A 22,690-nucleotide genomic window follows, 5' to 3' on the forward strand; every position below is an offset into this window, starting at 1 on the left:
GGGGCAAAAACACACCCCAGCCAGAGACCGGAGGCCGTGGGCAGCGTCTGCCACGGCCACCCACCACATCCACCACGAAGGCATACCACGTGGAGGGTCAGGGAACCCAAGGCCAAGGGTCACCCAACAGAAGGCCCGAGGGAGCTGGACCTGGGTGGATCAATAGTGGGGACGGCCAGAGAAAGGACAGAAGGAGAGCTCAGGGTCACGCTCCGGACTCGCTTGGGGGTTGGCTGGATCCAGGACCTGGTGGACGCAGCACGGCTCGGGAGGTCACTTGAAGCTGGAGTGACCGGAACATCAGCAGTGAGTAAATACCCTGAACTGCACAACCCGACTCTGTCGTCCTTTAACACCTATGCTGCACCACCACAACCCCCATCCTCTGCACCTGACCCCCTGAGGCTATACCCCACCCGTTGGGGGTTATACCACCAAAAGCTGCACCTACACCATCAGCCTCAGCGGACCCTGCTGCAGCGGCGGCCATAGTGACCGCAATACAACGGGTGGCGTAGTCGACAATAAAGAACTTATAACATCTGTAGGACTGCCACATACAACTGAGTTTGACACCCTGGGCACGGACCGGGTCACAGCCACTCGGAAGACTACAACCCCCATCTGATCCGGCTCCGGATATTCCCACTAAAGAATATGGCCCAGGGGGCGCGTCAACTTTGGCGTAGTCGGCAGGATTACGTGCCCGCAACACCCGGGTACTGCGTGCCTGAAGAAAAGAACGAGTTTACCTCAAAAAGAAGTCTCCTGCCGGTTCCGGAGGGTCCCCGCCATCGGACCCCATCACCAGTCGATTCCCGCCGGTTGTCCGCCATTAACAGCTTTTTCCCGCCATCTGCAGAGTTTCCCGCCACTGGGAAGCGATTCCCGCCATTTCCAAAGGTTTCCCGCCTTGTCAGAGCGGACGCCATTATGGGCGTGCCAGAGGATGGCGAGAGGCCACCTCCCATCGTGGGCCAGGACCGAAAATGGCGCCAAAAGTGGAAACCGCCCCCACCAACAGAGACTGTGATGCTAGAGGTGTCTGTCAGCGTGAAAGAACTGCCCCTGGAGCTGACAATCACCAAGTGGCCCCGGGACCGCCCTCGAAGGGGGAGGAGACGAAAGGAGAGAACAAAGATGGGTGCCGCCTGGAGCAGTCTAGAGCGAGCGCACCCGGAGGCAAGAAGCCGGGAGAAGAATATCGGAGGAGCTTACCCGGAGATGGCGAGAAAGCAGAGCAGCACCGGCCCGTTGGCCAGGAGCCTGCTAGAAACAGAGGAGGGAGAGCAGAGCAGCACCGACCCGTTGGTCAGGAGCCTGCTGGAAACAACGACCCCACTAGGCCTAGTGGAGGTCCTAGCACAGCTTCCCCGAGACCGGGAGTGTGCGCAGACCGCTCTGGAGGGCCTCGCAAGGAGGATGGCCCGGGTGCAGCGAGAGACGTTGGCGGAGTGGAGCCGTGAGATGGCCCAGCAGACCGAGACCTGTCAGCGGAGCACGCCACCCAAGACGAGGAAACAGACCGCCTCTGAGGATGGCGCGGGAGGACTGAAGGCCGGAGACGGCGCCGAGAAGGGAGCCGAACGAGTGGAGGCAGGTAAAGGGGACGTCTATACCCCAAACCGGGAAACCGCGAACCTGCCCCAGCTCCCCGTCGCAGAGCCCGAAGTCTATCCTGCCGTGCCCGTCGCTGCAACGTCACCGCCGCAGACTAGGCCTCAAACGGGAGCCGCGACCCCTGTGACGTCACACGCCTCGACCCCGAGCGTGACCAAGCAGGAAGTACCACCAGCCTGGTCGCAAGGCCTAGTACCCCCGGGCGCCGCAATACCAACAGCGCCCCCTACCTCCGCGGAGCCCCCGGCCTGGTCGCAGGGCCAAGTAGCCCAGGGCGCCGCCGTCCTTACGGTGCCCTTCACTTTCCAGATAACCCAGGCCTGGCCGCAAGGCCCGGGCAACCCGGGCGCTAACACCACCGCGCCCATAAGACCAAGAGTGCCGCATCTGGGAGAGGACCTGTACGCCCAGCATACGTGCCCGGATGGGCAGCCATTTATATGGCCACCGGAGTTCCACCATCCCCGACTCCGGAGAGAGAGACCCCTGGATGAACCCCTGATCCCGGCTCCAAAGCCCGTAAAGAGGATCTCGCCCCCGCTAGCAGAAGCGCAGTTCGAGTGGGACCCCACCGGAGAAGATCTCATGGGGTTCACTCAAGAGACTCGGGCAGCTGCAGCGGAGCGTGCTGAGTGCTGCCGCCAACAGCTCGAGGACTTTGAGAGGGAGCGGAGAGAGAGGCGGGTCCGGGAACAGCAAGCTCAAGTAAGGAGCGCGGAGCAGAAGAGCCGGGCCAGGAGAGACCCCCGTGCAGCGCATAGTCCCCGCACCACCGGGACTGTGATAAAGTTTAATATGCAGCATGGGTGGGGCTTCATCCGAGACCACCGCACCCTAGGCGACGTCTTCGTGACCAGGAGAGACGTTGAGTCCCACCTACCGGAGGGACACAGAGGTCGTGACCTTTACATCGGGGACGAGGTCACCTTCACCCGGCACAAGTGTGCCAAAGGACCCTACGCCCTCCATGTGCATCGCCTGACGGAGGAAGAGCTGCGGTGTGAGGAGGAAGAACAAGAGGACCCGGACGGGTCTGAAACTAGAGCCAAAGGTAACAATAAAGAAAGAGCAGGAGGACGCCGTCGTTAAGTACAGCGAAGCAGGAGCTGTATATAGTTGCCCGTCGGGGCACCATAAACTGAAACTGAAACTGTTACTGCTGCTAATATAGTCCCCGTTGGGACCAGCATCTGTGAACTGTTTACCCGTTTATCCCTTTAATCCCACTGACCGAGGACTGAGAGCGGTCATCCCTATTCCCATTACCTGGCCGAGGACTGAGAGCGGCCATATCCCTGTATATAGTTGCGCGTCCTAAAGCGCCCCCTACCGGTTTTATAGGAAAACCAGTTTTCCAGAGAGACTGTCGCACTTTACCCGGTCACACGTTGCACAGTGACCGGAGGAGGAGCCTGAGGCGACGAGAATGTTTTATCTGCTAAGATATGTTGTTTAATATGTTTTATATGTTTATGAAAAAAAATGTATGTTTGGTGTTGTTTTTATCTTACAGCCCGAGGACGTGCTGTGATTTACCAGGGGGGAATGTAGCACCCTGAGGATTCGGCTGCTACAGAGGTATTGCACCTCAACCCAGAGGTGTGATATTCCACTCCCGGGTAAGGATGGAGTGTGGAACTGAGCTCGGTAGGCTGCATGCACTACACACATCCCATTTCCGAGGAACAGGCCGACGGTACTCCCACTTAGAAATGTGCAGGTACGACCGAGTCTGTTCCTGGCTGGAGTGGGAGGGGGGTGGTACATCCCAAGTAGTGTAGGGGCAGATAGGGGGAGCAGCCTGGGTAAAGATAGGAGCTCATTGGGTGCTGGTCACCTGAGCTCACACATAGAGGGTGTATATAAGGTGGGCACCATCAAAGAACAGGGTCAGTCAGTCAGTCTCTGCAGAGGAGTCAGTCTGTCAGAGCAGAGCAGAGGAAGAGGAGCAGAGCAGTCCCAGAGAGAGAGAGAGGAGAAAGAAGGAAAGACCCAGAGAGGGGACAAAGAGAGGACTCTAAGACCCCAAATCCAATCCACGGGTGAAGAGTCGGCATCAGGGTACCGGAACCCAAGCTGGTGGGGGCAAAAACACACCCCAGCCAGAGACCGGAGGCCGTGGGCAGCGTCTGCCACGGCCACCCACCACATCCACCACGAAGGCATACCACGTGGAGGGTCAGGGAACCCAAGGCCAAGGGTCACCCAACAGAAGGCCCGAGGGAGCTGGACCTGGGTGGATCAATAGTGGGGACGGCCAGAGAAAGGACAGAAGGAGAGCTCAGGGTCACGCTCCGGACTCGCTTGGGGGTTGGCTGGATCCAGGACCTGGTGGACGCAGCACGGCTCGGGAGGTCACTTGAAGCTGGAGTGACCGGAACATCAGCAGTGAGTAAATACCCTGAACTGCACAACCCGACTCTGTCGTCCTTTAACACCTATGCTGCACCACCACAACCCCCATCCTCTGCACCTGACCCCCTGAGGCTATACCCCACCCGTTGGGGGTTATACCACCAAAAGCTGCACCTACACCATCAGCCTCAGCGGACCCTGCTGCAGCGGCGGCCATAGTGACCGCAATACAACGGGTGGCGTAGTCGACAATAAAGAACTTATAACATCTGTAGGACTGCCACATACAACTGAGTTTGACACCCTGGGCACGGACCGGGTCACAGCCACTCGGAAGACTACAACCCCCATCTGATCCGGCTCCGGATATTCCCACTAAAGAATATGGCCCAGGGGGCGCGTCACATCAACCAGCCATCCTCCACTCCATCCATCTGGACCATCGAGATCATTTCATGCATGATAATGCCCCGTCTCATGCTGCACATAACACATCTGCATCTCTGGCTGCTATGGGCATAAAAGGGGACAAACTTATGGTGTGGCACCCATGCTCCCCTGACCTCAACCCCATTGAGAACCTCTGGAGCATCATCAAAAGGAGTGTCTATGATGGCGGGAGGCAGTTCACATCTAAGCAACAGTTCTGGGAGGGTATTCTGTCCTCATGCAAAACAATTGAAGCAGAAACCATCCAAAACCTGACAAATTCAATGGACGAGAGAGTTCAGAAGCTCCTTTCGAACAAGCGGTCCTTTGTGCAAATGTAACATCACCTAGAATAAAGTTTTGAGTTGAAAACTGTTGATTTCAGTCTGTAATAACCTGCTAATGCTTATAACTTCAAAAATTAAATTTTTTTTGTTCTTTATTAAAATGAAAAGGTTGAAAACTCTGCTGTGCATAATAATTTGGAACATGCATTTTAAGTGCAGTTTGAGTTTTTTATTTTTTTAAAAATATACTGTTATCATAGGCAGTTTGTACAAAAACCTTTCAATTGTACTCTAATAGTTATTTGACTGGAAAATTACAATGACTGCAATTCATATAGGTAATTTGGGAAAATCTCAGAAAATATTATATGCATAATAATTTGGAACACAGTGTAGTTCAGTGGTGGTGCTCCCTCCGGGTTAGCATATGGTCACTACTAGTGTTGAGCCACCCCCGTAGTGTTCGGGTTCGGTTCGGTTCGTCGAACACCGGGATGTTCGAGGAACTGTTCGTCGAACTGTTCGTCGAACACCTTAGAACACCGTCGAACACCGTTAAAACCAATGGCAGGCAAACAAAAACACATAGAAACACATAGAAAACACCTGCAAAGGTATCCAAAAGCTGACAAACTGCTCAGAAGACACTCTGTTTAAAAAAGCCGGCCGGCAAATTCAGCAGCGGCATACACCGGTACCCGACAATTTAGACAAGAAGGAATAGAGCATCACACATAGATTAGATAGATAGAAACATGTCAGTCACACATATAAGAAGCACAGTGACAGTGTTGGTTACTGCATTTGTCATTTAGTGTAAAGGATTTATTAAAAAAAATATTAGTGTTTTCATGCACCGTCTCTTTAAAAAAGCCGGCCGGCAATTCAGCATCTGTACCCGACAATTTAGAACAGAAAGAATAGAGCTTCACACATAGATTAGATAGATAGAAACATGTCAGTCACATATATAATAAGTACAGTGATAGTGTTGCTTACTGTACTTGTCATTTAGTGTAAAGGATTTATTTAAAAAAATAATAGTGTTTTCATGCACTGTCTCTTTAAAAAAGCCGGCCGGCAATTCAGCAGCGGTACCCGACAATTTAGAACAGAAAGATAGAGCATCACACATAGATTAGATAGATAGAAACATGTCAGTCACATATATATGAAGTACAGTGATAGTGTTGGTTACTGTACTTGTCATTTAGTATTAAAATAAAGGATTTATTATTAAAAAAATTGGCGTGGGGTTCCCCTTAATTTTAGGCTCTAGCGGAGGTTAAGCAGACGGCTGGGGCAGATGTTTGAAGCCTGGGAAGGGGGTAATACCCACGGAGCTTCCCAGGCTACTAATATCAGCCCCCAGCTGAATACATAGCCTTTACTAGCTATTAAAATGGGGGACCCCCCAAAAAAAATGATGTGGGGTCCCCCCTAATTTAATAGCTAGCAAAGGCTAGGCAGACAGCTGGGGGCTGATATTAATAGCCCAGGAAGGGAGCCATGAATATTGGCCCCCTCCCAGGCTAGAAACACCAGCCGTCAGCCGCCCCAGAAATGGCGCATTCATAGGATGCGCCAATTCTGGCACTTAGCCTCGCTCTTCCACGCTGCCCTGGTGCGGTGGCAGGGGGTAATAGGGTTGGGGTTGATGTCAGCTTATAATGCCAGCTGACATCAAGCACAGGTTAGTAATGGAGAGGCGTCTATAAGACACCCCCATTACTAACCCCATAGTCAAAGTTAAAAAAAACACAAACACCCAGAATAAAGTCCTTTAATTGAAATAAAGACACAATCCTTTATTGTTCTAAATTAAACCATACCTACCATCACGCCCATTCCAGCTGAAGCCAACGATCTCCTGCAATAAAAGAAAAATAATAAAGCAACCTCATCCTTACCTTTCCATGGTTCCCACGACAGCTTCAGCTCTGCTACATCGAGATGACAGGCTGGACCGCAGCAGAACGCTGCCATCCAGCCTGTCATCCCGCAGACACTGAGAAGCGCAGGCTTGCTTGCGCTGCTCAGCGTCTCTCTGTGACGACATCCAGATGAGCCGAGTTCATGTCCAATGAACTCGGCTCACCTCATGCACGTCACTGACAGCGTGGGAAAATTCTCACGCTGAAGCGCTGATTGCAGGAGAATTTTCCCACGCTGTCAGTGACGTGCAGGAGGTGAGCTGAGTTCATTGGACATGAGCTCACCTCATGCACATCACTGACAGCGTGGGAGAATTCTCCTGCACTCACCACTTCAGCGTGAGAATTTTCCCACGCTGTCAGTGACGTGCATGAGGTGAGCCGAGTTCATTGGACATGACCTCGGCTCATCTGGATGCCGTCACAGCGAGACAGTGAGGAGCGCAAGCAAGCCTGCGCTTCTCAGTGTCTGCGGGATGACAGACTGGATGGCAGCGTTCTGCTGCGGTCCAGCCAGTCATCTCGATGTAGCAGAGCTGAAGCTGTCGTGGGAACCATGGAAAGGTAAGGATGAGGTTGGTTTATTATTTTTCTTTTATTGCAGGAGATCGTTGGCTTCAGCTGGAATGGGTGTGATGGTAAGTATGGTTTAATTTAGAACAATAAAGAATTGTGTCTTTATTTCAATTAAAGGACTTTATTCTGGGTGTTGTGTTTTTTTTAAATACTTTACTAGAAATTCATGGCGGTCATGTCTAATACTGGCGTGACCCCATGAATTTTGGGCTTGGGGCCAGCTGATAATACCAAGCTGGCCCTAACCCCTTTATTACCCAGTGAGCCACCGCACCAGGGCCCTGGATGAGTTGGGTACAGCGCCAGAAGATGGCGCTTCTATGAACGCGCCATTTTCCGGGGTGGCTGCGGACTGCAATTTGTAGCGGGGGGGGCCCAGAAAGCTTGGGCCTCCCTGCGCTGCAGATTCCAGCCCCCAGCTGCCTAGTTGTACCTGGCTGGACACAAAAATAGGGCGAAGCCCCACGTACTTTTTTTTTAATTATTTCATGAATTTCATGAAATAATTAAGCAAAAAAGGCCTTCCCTATATTGTTGTGTCCGGCCAGGTACAAATAGGCAGCTGGTGGATGGGGGCAGCCCGTTCCTGCCTGCTGTACCTGGCTGGACACAAATATAGTGCGAAGCCCCACTTCAATTTTTTTTAATTATTTCATGAAATTCATGAAATAATTAAGAAAAAAAGGGCTTCCCTATATTGTTGTGTCCGGCCAGGTACAAATAGGCAGCTGGTGGTTGGGGGCAGCCCGTTCCTGCCTGCTGTACCTGGCTGGACACAAACATAGTGCGAAGCCCCACTTCAATTTTTTTAAATTATTTCAGGAAATTCATGAAATAATTTAAAAAAAATTGACGTGGGGCTTCGCACTATATTTGTGTCCAGCCAGGTACAGCAGGCAGGAACGGGCTGCCCCCAACCACCAGCTGCCTATTTGTACCTGGCCGGACACAACAATATAGGGAAGCCCTTTTTTTCTTAATTATTTCATGAAATAATTTAAAGACAATTGACGTGGGGCTTCGCCCTGTTTTTGTGTCCAGCCAGGTACAACTAGGCAGCTGGGGGCTGGAATCCGCAGCGCAGGGAGGCCCAAGCTTTCTGGGCCACCCCCGCTGCAAATTGCAGACCGCAGCCACCCCGGAAAATGGCGCGTTCATAGAAGCGCCATCTTCTGGCGCTGTACCCAACTCATCCAGGGCCCTGATGCGGTGGCTCACTGGGTAATAAAGGGGTTAGGGCCAGCTTGGCATTATCAGCTGGCCCTAAGCCCGAAATTCATGGGGTCACGCCAATATTAGACATGACCACCATGAATTTCTAGTAAAGTATTTAAAAAAAACACAACACCCAGAAAAAAGTCCTTTAATTGAAATAAACACACAATTCTTTATTGTTCTAAATTAAACCATACTTACCGTCACGCCCATTCCAGCTGAAGCCAACGATCTCCTGAAATAAAAGAAAAATAATAAAGCAATATCATCCTTACCTTTCCATGGTTCCCATGACAGCTTCAGCTCTGCTACATCGAGATGACAGGCTGGACCGCAGCAGAACGCTGCCATCCAGCCTCTCATCCCGCAGACACTGAGAAGCGCAGTGTCTCTCTGTGAGGGCATCCAGATGAGCCGAGTTAATGTCCAATGAACTCGGCTCACCTCATGCACGTCACTGACAGCGTGGGAAAATTCTCCTGCACTCAGCGCTTCAGCGTGGGAGAATTCTCACACTGAAGCGCTGAGTGCAGGAGAATTCTCCCACGCTGTCAGTGACGTGCAGGAGGTGAGCTGAGTTCATTGGACATGAGCTCACCTTATGCACGTCACTGACAGCGTGGGAAAATTCTCCTGCACTCAGCGCTTCAGCGTGGGAGAATTCTCACGCTGAAGCGCTGAGTGCAGGAGAATTCTCCCACGCTGTCAGTGACGTGCAGGAGGTGAGCTGAGTTCATTGGACATAAGCTCACCTTATGCAAGTCACTGACAGCGTGGGAGAATTCTCCTGCACTCACCGCTTCAGCGTGAGAATTTTCCCACGCTGTCAGTGACGTGCATGAGGTGAGCCGAGTTCATTGGACATGAACTCGGCTCATCTGGATGTCGTCACAGAGAGACGCTGAGCAGCGCAAGCAAGGCTGCGCTTCTCAGTGTCTGCGGGATGAGAGGCTGGATGCCAGCGTTCTGCTGCGGTCCAGCCTGTCATCTCGATGTAGCAGAGCTGAAGCTGTCGTGGGAACCATGGAAAGGTAAGGATGAGGTTGCTTTATTATTTTTCTTTTATTGCAGGAGATCGTTGGCTTCAGCTGGAATGGGCGTGACGGTAAGTATGGTTTAATTTAGAACAATAAAGGATTGTGTCTTTATTTCAATTAAAGGACTTTTTTCTGGGTGTTTGTGTTTTTTTTAACTTTGACTATGGGGTTAGTAATGGGGGTGTCTTATAGACGCCTCTCCATTACTAACCTGGGCTTGATGTCAGCTGGCATTATAAGCTGACATCAACCCCAACCCTATTACCCCCTGCCACCGCACCAGGGCAGCGTGGAAGAGCGAGGCTAAGTGCCAGAATTGGCGCATCCTATGAATGCGCCATTTCTGGGGCGGCTGACGGCTGGTGTTTCTAGCCTGGGAGGGGGCCAATATTCATGGCTCCCTTCCTGGGCTATTAATATCAGCCCCCAGCTGTCTGCCTAGCCTTTGCTAGCTATTAAATTAGGGGGGACCCCACGTCATTTTTTTTGGGGGGTCCCCCATTTTAATAGCTAGTAAAGGCTATGTATTCAGCTGGGGGCTGATATTAGTAGCCTGGGAAGCTCCGTGGGTATTACCCCCTTCCCAGGCTTCAAACATCTGCCCCAGCCGTCTGCTTAACCTCCGCTAGAGCCTAAAATTAAGGGGAACCCCACGCCAATTTTTTTAATAATAAATCCTTTGTTTTAATACTAAATGACAAGTACAGTAACCAACACTATCACTGTACTTCATATATATGTGACTGACATGTTTCTATCTATCTAATCTATGTGTGAAGCTCTATTCTGTCTGTTATAAATTGTTGGGTACCGCTGCTGAATTGCCGGCCGGCTTTTTTAAAGAGACGGTGCATGAAAACACTATTATTTTTTTTGATAAATCCTTTACGCTAAATGACAAGTACAGTAAGCAGCACTGTCACTGTACTTCATATATATGTGACTGACATGTTTCTATCTATCTAATCTATGTGTGATTCTCTATTCTTTCTATTCTAAATTGTCGGGTACCGCTGCTGAATTGCCGGCCGGCTTTTTTAAAGAGACGGTGCATGAAAACACTATTATTTTTTTTGATAAATCCTTTACGCTAAATGACAAGTACAGTAAGCAGCACTTTCACTGTACTTCGTATATATGTGGCTGACCTGTTTATATCTATCTAATCTATGTGTGAAGCTCTATTCTTTCGGTTCTAAATTGTCGGGTACAGGTGTATGCCGCTGCTGAATTGCCGGCTTTTCATGTTTCACTGTTGGCACTGTTCCCATCGATTTGGGCAATCACTGTAATGCCACAACCACCATGGCTGTGGCATTACAGTGAGTGGCAGACAATCCCTGCATGATTGGTGCTCTAAATAGCGCCAGACATGCAGGACACGCTTTTGGTGCACGAACAGTTATCGAACATAACCTCGAACAGCCGAATTTTTTGCAAATCGTTCGGGTTCGTCGAACAACTCGAACACCGCCCAAAACAGCTCGAATTTGAGATTGGCGAACAGTTCTAGTCGAACACCGCTCATCTCTAGTCACTACTAGATGGCCCTGCCGGGTCATCAGCCTCTGATGGCAGGGGTACGTCCTCCTCCTCCACTCTGTGCACATTCAGGGTGTATCACCCACGTTCTCCACGGTGACGGGTGCAGGTGACTCTGTCTCCGGGGTACAGATCCCGTCCCGGGTGTCCCTGTTGTAGGTGGGACTTCCCATCACGCCGGTTACAAATAGGTCCGTGGCTACCTTAGGCTCCCGGATAAAGCCCCAACCTCCTTCTAGGTCGAATTTCACCACGGTACCTTCTGTGTGGATACTCTGCTTGGCGGGCTTGGCTTTGCGGGCCCGGGTCTTGGCCTGCATATTACGGGCCTCCATCGCCTCCCACTGCACCCACCGTTCTCGCCTCTAGCTTTCAGAGTTGTCACCGGCAGTACTCCTCCCTCCGCAGGGCCTCCGCTTGGGTCTCCCTGGGGAATCCCATGAGGTTGCCCTCCGGGTTTTCCCACCTGTACTCCTCTCCTCTGGCGAGGCAACTTGGGGCGCTGGTGTGGGCACTCACTAAAGGGGCTTTTTGTTGGTCCTCGACCCGTGTGGACCAGTCCCACCTTGCACGCCTGTACACCCAGCCGGGTGCAGGGGCAGATGGTTCCTCTAGGGAGCCTAGGAGGGTGTCGTCGGTGCCCGGGGCAGGGGCGCTGCTGTTACCTGCGCTTACTGTTGCTTTGGTGCTGCGCGTCTCCTCTGGGCTCAAGACAGGCCCCGCCGGGGCTGGGGTGCTGGTGGCAGGACTGGGCGTTGGCCACTGCCAGGTAAGCTTTTCCAGCAGCTCGTCCTTCCACCATGCAACCTGCCTCCTCCATCCGCCACCCCAGCTCCTGCACCTCGGTGCGCAGGAACCCCATGTCCTCGGAGGGTAATTGACTCAGGACCCCCTTCAGGTTAAGGGGGGAGTCTCCTGCAGGCCATGAGCGGGAGTCTGGTCATCACTTCCTTCCATGGCGCCGGCCGGGTGCATTCTGACTCCTCCACCTGTGGCCTTGCCCTGTCTCCAAGGTTTTTCTTCTCCTCTCCCCTTTCGGGGGCGGTTCCACTCCAGCTTGCTGTAGGCCACACCAGGGGGCGGCTCCACCAGCTTGATGGACAAGTCTAAGTATATGGCCGCAGGTGCATGGGGTGGGCTCCGTTTTGGAGCCATTCCAGAACTCGGCCCATGATGGGAGGCTTCTTTTCGTCCTTTTGCACACACATAATGGCACCCGCTCTTCTGGGACGGGCGCCACTACTCGGTAACAAGCACAGTCTATAGGTGCACGGGACCCGTTGTAACGGGTCAGTTCATCCTGTTCATGACGCCAAAGTTGACGCGCCCCCTGGGGCCGTGGGGTACTCGGTGGCCGGTCCTTTTTGGAGTAGTCATGGTGGCAGTGACCCAGTCCGTGGCCCAGGGCGGTCACTAAAGCCAGATATAAAGTAAATTGGGGAATAAAGATTTGTGACGCCACCCGTGGTATGCGGCTGTAGGGGGCCGCCGCTGCGGTGCAGATCCACTGGGGCTGATGGTGACACAGCAGAGATAGTGTAGCTCTCCACGGGCAGAGCTAAGCCCCGGGCAGTATATAGGACTTGATGAGGTAGATGTTGTTGGCAGGGACAGAGTAATGCAGGGCCGGTGACGCAGCAATAAATCAAGGACACAGTGGGGTGCAGTCTTCAGGCTTTACTCACAGTTCTTAGGCAGTTCCAGGTTACCGCTGAAACTGGTTATAACCTTCCACGTTGTCCTGTGTTCTCCTGGGAAGTGATCCAGCCAACTCTCAGATAACTTGGGTGCACTTGAACGGGACTCTTGCTTGTGTATATGGCGCCTCTGCGGCTTCAGTCGCTACAGAGGTACTGCATCTCACCCAGAGGTGTGGTACCCCACTCTCAGGTAAGGATGGAGTACTACCCTGGACCCACACACCCACATCCAATACACTCCACTTCAGAAGGGAAGGGAGTGATTGCTCCTAAGGGAGAGCACAGTCCCTGGTCCCTAGCTGGAGGGTGGAACTAGGTAGAGGAGGTGGGTGGAGGAAGTAGGTCAGGGAAGCATCGTCAGTAGGAGTATAAAAAGGAAGGGAACTATCTAGAAGCAGACAGTTCAGTCAGCCCAGTACAGAGGAGAGAGAGCTGGGAGCAGGAGCTCTGGAGGAGCTCTGCTCAGGAGGAGTGGAGAAAGGAGCAGGGCCTAGTCTGAGAGGCCCAAGAGGAGAGACTGAGAGAGGACGGGAGCAGCGAGAAGAGCTCCAGAGGAAGACAGAGGGGATCCCAGGGGCACAGTGAGTGCAGGAAGCCACCCGTGCGCCCGAATCCACACGGACGTGGAGGGATCAGGCCACAGAAGGGGACCGGCCCCTAACTAGTGGAGAGCAACCAGGCTCAGATAGATAACCGGAGGCTGCTGCATTTTCAAGGTGCTGCAGCCAACATCCACAATTACATCGCCGAAAAGGTGGCCGCATAGGGTCCAGGGGACTGCACGTCGCCCGAGGCCACTGGCTTGGGACACTGATTGTGAGGCACAGGGCAGGAGGGCGAGAACCAGTGCAGGGAAGATGACCAGGAAAGGTACATAGAACGGGGTCCCGTTTTAAGTGCTCCTGAGGTACCTGAGAGATAGCTGGATCCCTACCCTGGAGGACATAGGACGACATGGGAGGTTACACACTGGCCCTTGTAACCTGGAGAATTGAACAACTGTGAGTAAAACCTGAAGACTGCACCCCACTGTGTCCTTGAATTATTGCTGTGCCATCACCAGCCCTGCATTACACAGCACCAATAACATCTACCTCATAAAATCACCATCCACAGCCCTGGAGTTAAGCTCTGCCGGTGGAGAGCTGAACCAACTCTGCTGAGTCACCATCAGCTCCAGAGGATCTTCACCGCAGCGGCGGCCCCATATAGCCACATACCACAGGTGGCATCACGAACATTATCTCTAAAAACTTTATTCCCCTTTTCTTTAATCTTTAATCGACCGCCCTAGGTCACGGACCGGGTCACTGCTACCGTGACATCCCCAGCACCAACCGGCCCGGCTACCGAGTACCCCATGGCCCAGGGGGCACGTCATGTACCTTCCCAGGTCATCTCTCGGCGCTGGCTCTCGCCCTCCTGCCCTGTGCCTCACACACAGTGTCCCGAGCCAGTGGCCGCGGGCTTTGTTGGGCGACGTCCTTTCTGTCCCCTTTGTCCTATATGGCCACCTTTTCAATGATTGTGTGTGGATTTTGGCTATGGCACATGAAGATACCGCAACCTCCAGTTTGCTAGCTGAGTCTTGAAGTACTCCACTAGTCTGGGGCCGGTCCCCTACTGCGGCCTGATCCCTTCACGGTCAGCGTGAACTCGAGCGCACGGGTGGACTCCGCACTTCCCGTGCCCCTAGGATCCTTTCTCTCTCTGGAGCCTTTCTCCCTGCTCCTCTCACTCTCTTACTGGGCCCCTTTGACTGGGCCCCCTCACCGTCTGGACCTTACTCCACACAGTCCTTCCTTGCTCCCCTGAGCAGAACTGAACTCTTCTAGATGTTTACACCTGTCTATTATACTCTCTCATCAGTGCTCCACCGAACTACTACCTCCACCCACCTCCTCTACTTAGTTCCATCCCCCTGACAGGGACCAGGCCTGTGCTCTCCCTTAGGAGCTATCTGGACCTTCCCTAATGGAGTGGTGTAGTGTTGGATGTGAGTGGTTCTGTCCCGGGTAGTGCTCCCTCCTTACCTGAGAGTGGGGTACCACACCTCTGGCTGAGATGCATTACCTCTGTGACAACTGGACCCGCAGGGGCGCCACAGGTAATGGAGTCAGAACTGGAATGTGGAACCATGGAGTAACTCTACCAAATAAGCCAGTCGCCAGAAAAATTAAATGTAAGTATGTAAGAACTATGACAGCCAGTGGGACTTGAGGCCGAGGAATGAGTGACGATAATGACCTCAAAGACCAAGAGTTGAAGTTACAAACTGGGGAACAGTCATAGTGGTTATAGTTTCTCTCAACACTTGTACCTTACAAAATAGAAACACAAGGTCTGTCTCTCAACTTAGTTACAGCTGTTGGATACAGCGGCCAAGTGCAATGTAGGATGCAGCATCTTACATCAACCTCTCTAGCAGTGGCGTAACCAGGGTCCAATGGTCCCCAGTACAAAATTTGGGCCTGGGACCCCACCTGCACTTAGTCATATGTACGGGCCCTTGTAGAGTTCCAGATTCTATAAAAACATGTCTGTTCACCCCCCCTTATGTAATAATGTACCCCATGCTGGCTCCTTAGTGTAATAATATCCCCCATTTTGGGCCCCTTCCAGGAATATTGTCCATATCCTGGCTCCTTCAGGTAATAAGGCCCCCATCTTATAACAATGTCCCCCATCATGGGCCTCTTCCTGGTATAATGCCTGCCATCCTGGGCCCCTTCTGTTCTGCTTCAGAACATTTTAAAAAGAAACAAATTATTATCCTTACTTTTTACCATGCTCCTACGATGTGCCGAGTCCTCTATGGTCAGCACAGAAGCCTTCAGCTGATTTCAATGTGCCTCCATGGGCAGTGAGTGATGTCAATGTCAGGTGCCACCCATCACAGGCAAGTCGATGTCTGCTGCCGGCAGCGTGTATTGCAATGCAGGGAGCCGGCAGGCTGAATGTGAGTCCGAGAACGCACATCCAAGTGCAATTGGCACTGGTATCCTTTGCAACTACGATTGTTATGCCCCTGCACTCCAGCACTAACTAGTCTCTTGGTTGGGCACACCAATAGGAAAGTGTTACTTCCCTCTTATTTGCAAACATTCTCTCTGGACATTTATCTTACTTACTTCAACTTATCTGCAAATCCTTCTTATCCCCAGCAAAATGACAGAGAAATATCTAGCTCTCTGTACACATTCACAGGGTGATGCCAAGCATGCATATGCTATCTTCACACTCCACATTTCACACAGCAGCTCAGTCTTTTACCTCTTTATTCTTTGCATTAATCACTTCAGTCATCGTTCCTGCTACTCAAATGCTCCCTGCCTGGGCATGTTAAACTTAGCATGAAAATCCATCACATCCAGTGGCGTACTGCCAATGGCGGCAACACACACGACCACTATGGGGCCCGTGAGCCGGGTGGGGCCCAGTGCCAGAGCCTGAACCGCCTTCCCCCCACCCATTATTGCAAGTTCAAATGTATCGGCCTCCTGGATGCCAATATAGTTGAAAGCAATGATGAAAGAGGGAGCGTCAGCTGACGCTTCCTCCTCCATCACTATTCCTCAACATCTGACATCTCAGAGAAGAGGGCGCGATGACGTAACTACATGGCACCTGCTGCGTTGAGATATATGGCGCTTCAGAATGCTTGCTGCACAGACCAGAGCAGCAGGGGAACAAGGAGGAAAGACAAGTATTGTATTTTTTTTTTCATTTAAATCAGTAAGATTTTTGTGGTGGCCAGAATATTGTATGGAGGACTGTGGGGCGTGCATTATGCTATATGGAGTACATTATACTGTATGGAGGATTATGGTGGGTGCATTATACTATACGGTGGACTATGTGAGGTGCATTATACTGTATGGAGATCTATGGGGTGCTTTACATTGTAAGAAGGATTGAAGGGAGTGCATTATACTACATGGATGACTATGGTTAGTGCATTATACTATATGGAGGTCTATGGGGGTGCATTATACTATATGGAGGACTATGTGAAGTGCATTATAATGTATGGAGGTCTATGTGGTGCATTACACTGTAAGAAGGATGGAAGGGAGTGCATTATACTACATGGATGACTGTGGTTAGTGCATTATACTATATGGAGGTCTATGGGGAGTGCATTATGCTATATGGATGACTATGGGGAGTGCATTATACTATATGGAGGACTATGGGGAGTGCATTATACTATATGAAGGACTATGGGGAGTGATTTAACCTATATGGAGGACTATGTGGAGTGCATTATACTATATGGAGGTCAATGAGGAGTGCATTATACTGTATGGGGGCTATGGAGAGTGTATTATCCTATATGGAGGACTATGGAGAGTGCATTATACTATATGGATGACTATTGGGTGTGCATTATACTATATGGAGGACCATGGGGAGTGCTTTATACTATATGGAGGACTATGGGGAGTGCATTATACTGTATGGAGGACTATGGGGAGTGCATTATACTGCATGGAAGACTATGGAGAGTGCAGGATACTGTTCGGAGGACTATGGGGAGTGCAGGATACTGTGCGGTGACTATGAGGTGTTCATTATATTATATGAAGTAATATGGGGTGCATTATACTGTATGGAAGGCTATATGGGGGCTACTATAATATTTGGAGGGCTATGTGGGGGTGTTTATACCATATGCAAGCAACTATACAGTGTGAAGGTTTGTTTGGGGTCTATCATACTGTGTGCATGCCTAGTTGGGGGCCATTATACAGTGTGGAGAGGTATGAGGCCATTATATTGTATGTAAGCCCATTATACTGCATGGAGGGCTGTGTGAGGGTCACAGTTGGGAGATCATACTGTGTTGGGGTCGCCATAATTTTCTGGGGGATTTGAGGGGTGGGTCACAGTAGAGGCATCATACTGTGCATGTGGAGGGTACTGTGGAGGAATTCACTGTGGGGGTATCTTACAGTGTTTGTGGGGCCCTTTTGTTGTCATCATACTTTATGGGTGCAATGAAAGGGCAATGTAGGGGCTTCAGTAGGAGGAAAATTACTTTGTAAAGGCTGCAAAGTTGTGAGATATGCTCTTCTGTGACCATGACGAATATTATTTTTTTTTTCTTTAGGGAGAGGCCCAATTAGAACTTCAGCTATGGGGCCCCATGATTTCTATGTACACCCCTGATCACATCCCTAGCAAAACAAAATATGAAAATGTAAATCTCTGTACACAACCACTGGGCTGGTAACACTAACTCCACACTTCCCATTTAACACAGCTCCGTGTGTTAACTTTTTGGCCCCAATTCATCAAGACCAGCGATTTTCATGCCTATCTTGATGAGGCAGTGTTGAAGTCAAATGCTTCTGATACATTAAGAAGTGTATGACTCATAATGAATCAAGAGCATTTGACAAGTGGCATTCACCTCAGTGTGTCTCGCCACAAGTATTACTCCAATCTGTGAATGGAGTAAGATTTCTGATGTAAGGAATTCTGCAGCTCATCATAAATTAGATGAGCTGTGATGTCATGCCTCTGTCCCACCTCAGCTCCACTTATTTTGGTGCAGCTGGGCGAAACTGGAGTGAAAACACCAAAAGTCGCAACATTTTATGCAACTCTACATTGCAAAAAATGTAGCAACTTTTCAAAACGACTTACGTGTAATAGCTTTGATGAATTGAGGCTGTGACGACACAGCATTTCTTAATTATGCCAGACATAAATTCAGTAGGCCCAGAGACATAACTATTATTCATGAGTCTGGATGTTAATGCTTCTTGAAGGTTGACTTTGTATTTATAAATTGATAAATGGCTGTTATTTACCTCTTATATTATCTCCTACAGTTTATTGTACTGTTCTCTTTGCAAGATAGGGTCATTGAACAATGCTGTTTGCTAATATGTTGATTACACATCATACCAGCACATGCAGCTTGTTGATTTGCATTGTATGGGTGGTCATAGTTTATCCTTCAGTTTTTGCAAGTGAACATTGTGGGATGAGCTGTGGATACTCAGGCACTGTGAGTTAATGTCATCATCCCTGACCCTTGACCTGTGGATGATGGCTTGAAAGGACAATTGTGAACTATAAAACGAGTCTCTGGCTCTGTTCTGTGTGACTCTACAGGATGTTAGCTTAGGAGATCATGGCTCCAGCTGGAGGAATACGGATCTGCTCCTTTGACCATTGCTGAACTCTCAGAGATGTTTTGAAGAATCCAGGTTGGGACAATAAGGTCACCTGGCCACGTACCTCCATGGACTTCCTAAGCTTGCCGCTACCTCCTCTCTGTGGGTGCCCGCCCAAAGCGGGGTGCCACTGGTTGTGGTAGTTGACCCTGGAAGCCTCAGTCACAGCTGCTCAAATCTTGGCAAGTCTGCGGAAGGGTGAGACTCTGTAATTTTGTACCATCTTGGGTATTTGCTGGGACTGTTCTATATGCTTATTGTCTGTTTGGTTGTTCAATTGCCACAGTGTTTTACCCTCACCCTGTGTTGTCTGAGTATTATTCTGCCCATGGGAGACCCCCGTGTCTTCACAGGTGCCTATAAACTTTATATATATCACTTCAGTCATCACCATTGCCACTTAACATACTCAGACAAGGAGCCATGATGTTCAGCTGGTTAGCTGTCAGTTTGTCTGCAAATCCTTCTCATCCCTGTCAAACCAACAAAGGAAAATTTCAGCTCTCTGTACACACCCATGGGGTAGTGCCATGCATACTAATATCAATCCCGCACTCCCGAATTCACAAAGTAGCTCAGTGTGTTACCTCTTTATGCTTTGCTTTCATCACTTCAGTCAATATTCCTGCTACTACATTTTAGCTCGCTCATCACACATGGGGCATCTTACTGGATCCACCGCACAGTTATTTCAGCACAATTGTAAATACATTGCTTAGCTTAAAACATTGCAATAAATATTCAGATTTGCATGGCATTAGCACATTCCTGGACAGTTCAACAAGTAGTAACAATGGATGTACATAGCAGCAGCCTATGATATTTATAAAAGGGTGGCAAACTTATTTTCAGCCCTCTTACAATTGATGCCCACGTCTACTGGTACAATATAAAAAGCCTATATTTGCAAGTTACCTGCGCTTATATTTGTCATCCATGACCTTAAAGGGTGCTACAAAGAAAAATAAAATTTAAGAGCGGGGTTCATGCAAAGCAAAATGCTAGGAAGCAGATCTGTTCTATTACTTGGTAAGTGCCCATTTTGTAGAATTGGATTAGTAAACCCATGCCAAAACAATCTGAGACTCTCTGTCTACAGAGAAAATAAATCCAACTGTGATATAGATTATATGTAAAGTGATATTTTCTCATTTGCAGTAAATGTTTGCTTGCACTTTCCAAGCTCATTTTAGTGTATTTACTTATTTTGTCTCTCTCCTAGTTTGAATGCCACAGAAAATCCCACATAATCCAGGGAATGGAGGGGAAAGGTCCTGCCAAGTACCTCAACTACATACTATGGTTTATACAAGATGTTTATTACAAATACATTCTGTAATATTTTTCTAGTGCTGCCAACCACCTTCTAAAGTACAGCTGGAATGAATGTAGCCTCGCGACGAGGGCAATGACCTCAGATAAAATTATCTGCCTTTATGTACTGACATGGATTAATTTTTGGAATATATTAAAACTAGCATACAGTTAGAAAACGTTCCAACTTTTTAATCCGAAAAATCATGTAGAGAGGTTTGAGTGGAGGGTGACATACTGTAGTTTATGCCCTAAAATGATATCAAAGCAACCAATGTTCGTTGGGAGACTAGGAAATGTTATGGTAGTCATTAGATCTTCAACTGCAATTGGTTTTATTCAAGCAAAATGTAGGTTTGACGTCTTAAGCCCCCGTCTCACATAGCGAGATCGCTAGCGAGATCGCTGCTGTGTCACGGTTTTGGTGATGCAACAGCGACCTCACCAGCGATGTCGCTATGTGTGACACTTTGCAGCGATCAGGCCCCTGCTGTGAGGTCGCTGATCGCTGCAAAGTGTCCTGGACCATTTTTTGGTCGTTGCTCTCCCGCTGGTCAGCACACATCGCTGTGTGTGACCAGCGGGAGCAGCAATCAGGCTGGTAACTATGGTAAACATCGGGTTACTAGGGGCACACGCGCACCTAGTAACCCATTGTTTATCATGGTTACGAGCCTGCTAAAGTGAGCGGTAACCTCCCGCTCACTGTAGCAGAGTGGTAACCATGATAAACATCGGGTTACTAGGAGCGCGTGTGCCCCTAGTAACCCGATGTTTACCATAGTTACCAGCCTGCTCCTGCTTCAGCAGGCTGGTAACCAGGAGCAGGACATCGTGGAAAGATTCTTTCCACAATGTCGCTGCTCCCCTGATCGTTGGTGAGCCTGCCTGTTTGACAGCTCACCAACGACCACATAGCGACGCAGCAACGATCCCTGACAGGTCGTATCATTGTCGGGATCATTGCAGCGTCGCTAAGTGTGACGGCGCCTTAAGAAATTTTCCCATACTTTAGCTAAGAACTCTTTCAAGATTTCAGTTGATTGTTCTGGTGGCATGTGTCCCATAAGAATGTATAGAGCCATGTGTGGAGTCAGCGTGAAACTATGGAGCATGAAGTCAACATCTGAAGACACTGGCAGGACTAAGATTTAGGTCGGGAATGGGTTAACTACTACTAGACAGAATAGACAGAATGCATCATCTTCATAGACAAGACATCTCCAAAATGGTCTGGTAATCATTTTCAGTCAATGTAGCCCTCGGTTTTCAATGTAGTCCATTGCTGCTGGCAGGAGAGCAGTCACGAATGGAGAAATGTTAGGAACAGAAAAAACATGTAAATCTCATATACTGCATATCTATGATTATTTGATTTTATGGCAACCATTAGAGATAACTGGAACGTAAGTGGGTTATTAGTTTGGGCCAATAACTTTCTATGATGTCTATAAACCCCACATTTTGGACCTTATTATGTATATTTGGTTGGCACCCATTGAAGGCAGTAGCTAGCTTATTTTAAATGAAGAAAAATATTAGAATCAGCACCTTAGACCCTAAAGCCCATAATTTATATTTAGCGGGAGCATGAGGAAGGTGAAACATACTCTTGGACTTTATGAGTGAAACGTCATAGCTTGTATGCAACGACTTGGTGGATGTAACCCTTTGTGTAGTTTAGGTTCCTTAGCAGCCAGGATCCCTGAAAGCAAAAAAAACCTTTACAGCCCTTATGGTAATCGTGCATATGAAGGAGACAAAAAGATTGGATCTTAGTGAAGGAAGTGCTGCTGAAATGTTTGCCAGCACACCACCATGTTCAGAAAAATGTTTGGACACTGCAGAGCATTTGAATGAAAGTTTTTTTGACCACATCTGATAAATGTCAACAGATTTGTATTTTTAATGGTCCTGTTGTGCAGCCAACATATTGTAGTCTGCACATGGTGCATGTAATTAGGTAAACTTTGGAAGTCGTGTTGCAATTAATGTAAGAAGTGATATTAAAAGGCTTTTGTGCAACTGATGATGTGATAGTTTTTGTTCGATTGACAAGTGCAAACATTATGGCCGCAAGGAAAAAATCCCTTAACATTTAGCCAGGTATGGTTTTTAGTTTGAAAAAAAAAGAAATACCAGCTCAGACAAAGAACGTCGTGTGCATTTGAAACGCACAGCTGCCATGTTGCTTTTTTTAAATAGCAAGCTTTAAAAGTTCTCCTATTTTTCAATGAATCTGCAAATTTACTAGAAGCTGGATCAACTCTGATTTTTTGATGGTTTTTAGTTTGATCCCCACTCAAATATAGGCTAGGGGAAAGGTAATTACCAAAGGTGGTTGTTTTTTTTGCCACAAAATTAATCGGATTACTAAGTACCCGCCTCTATTTTTGATCCTGTAACATCGGTAAGTGTTTTTTTTATAATGCCAGTAATATCATGGAATTGCGGGCTAAAAGTAGAGCTAAAAGTAATGTGATTTTGCACTTT

General features: G+C 49.2%; 1 long non-coding RNA gene across 1 annotated transcript in view; it reads left to right on the forward strand.

Moving 5' to 3' along the window:
• The window catches only part of LOC141172924 (uncharacterized), a 47,900-nt gene extending 27,257 nt beyond the window's left edge, over positions 1-20,643 (forward strand). The window contains exons 4-5 of the long non-coding RNA XR_012252552.1: positions 18,822-19,081; positions 20,106-20,643. This is a non-coding gene — a long non-coding RNA (uncharacterized lncRNA). The remainder of the gene's footprint in view (positions 1-18,821; positions 19,082-20,105) is intronic.
• Positions 20,644-22,690: the final 2,047 nt, after the last annotated feature.

Source organism: Phyllobates terribilis, unplaced genomic scaffold (assembly GCF_046119375.1).
Source record: "Phyllobates terribilis strain yellow unplaced genomic scaffold, ASM4611937v1 Scaffold_1__5_contigs__length_1240528914, whole genome shotgun sequence".
Lineage (NCBI taxonomy): Eukaryota > Metazoa > Chordata > Amphibia > Anura > Dendrobatidae > Phyllobates > Phyllobates terribilis.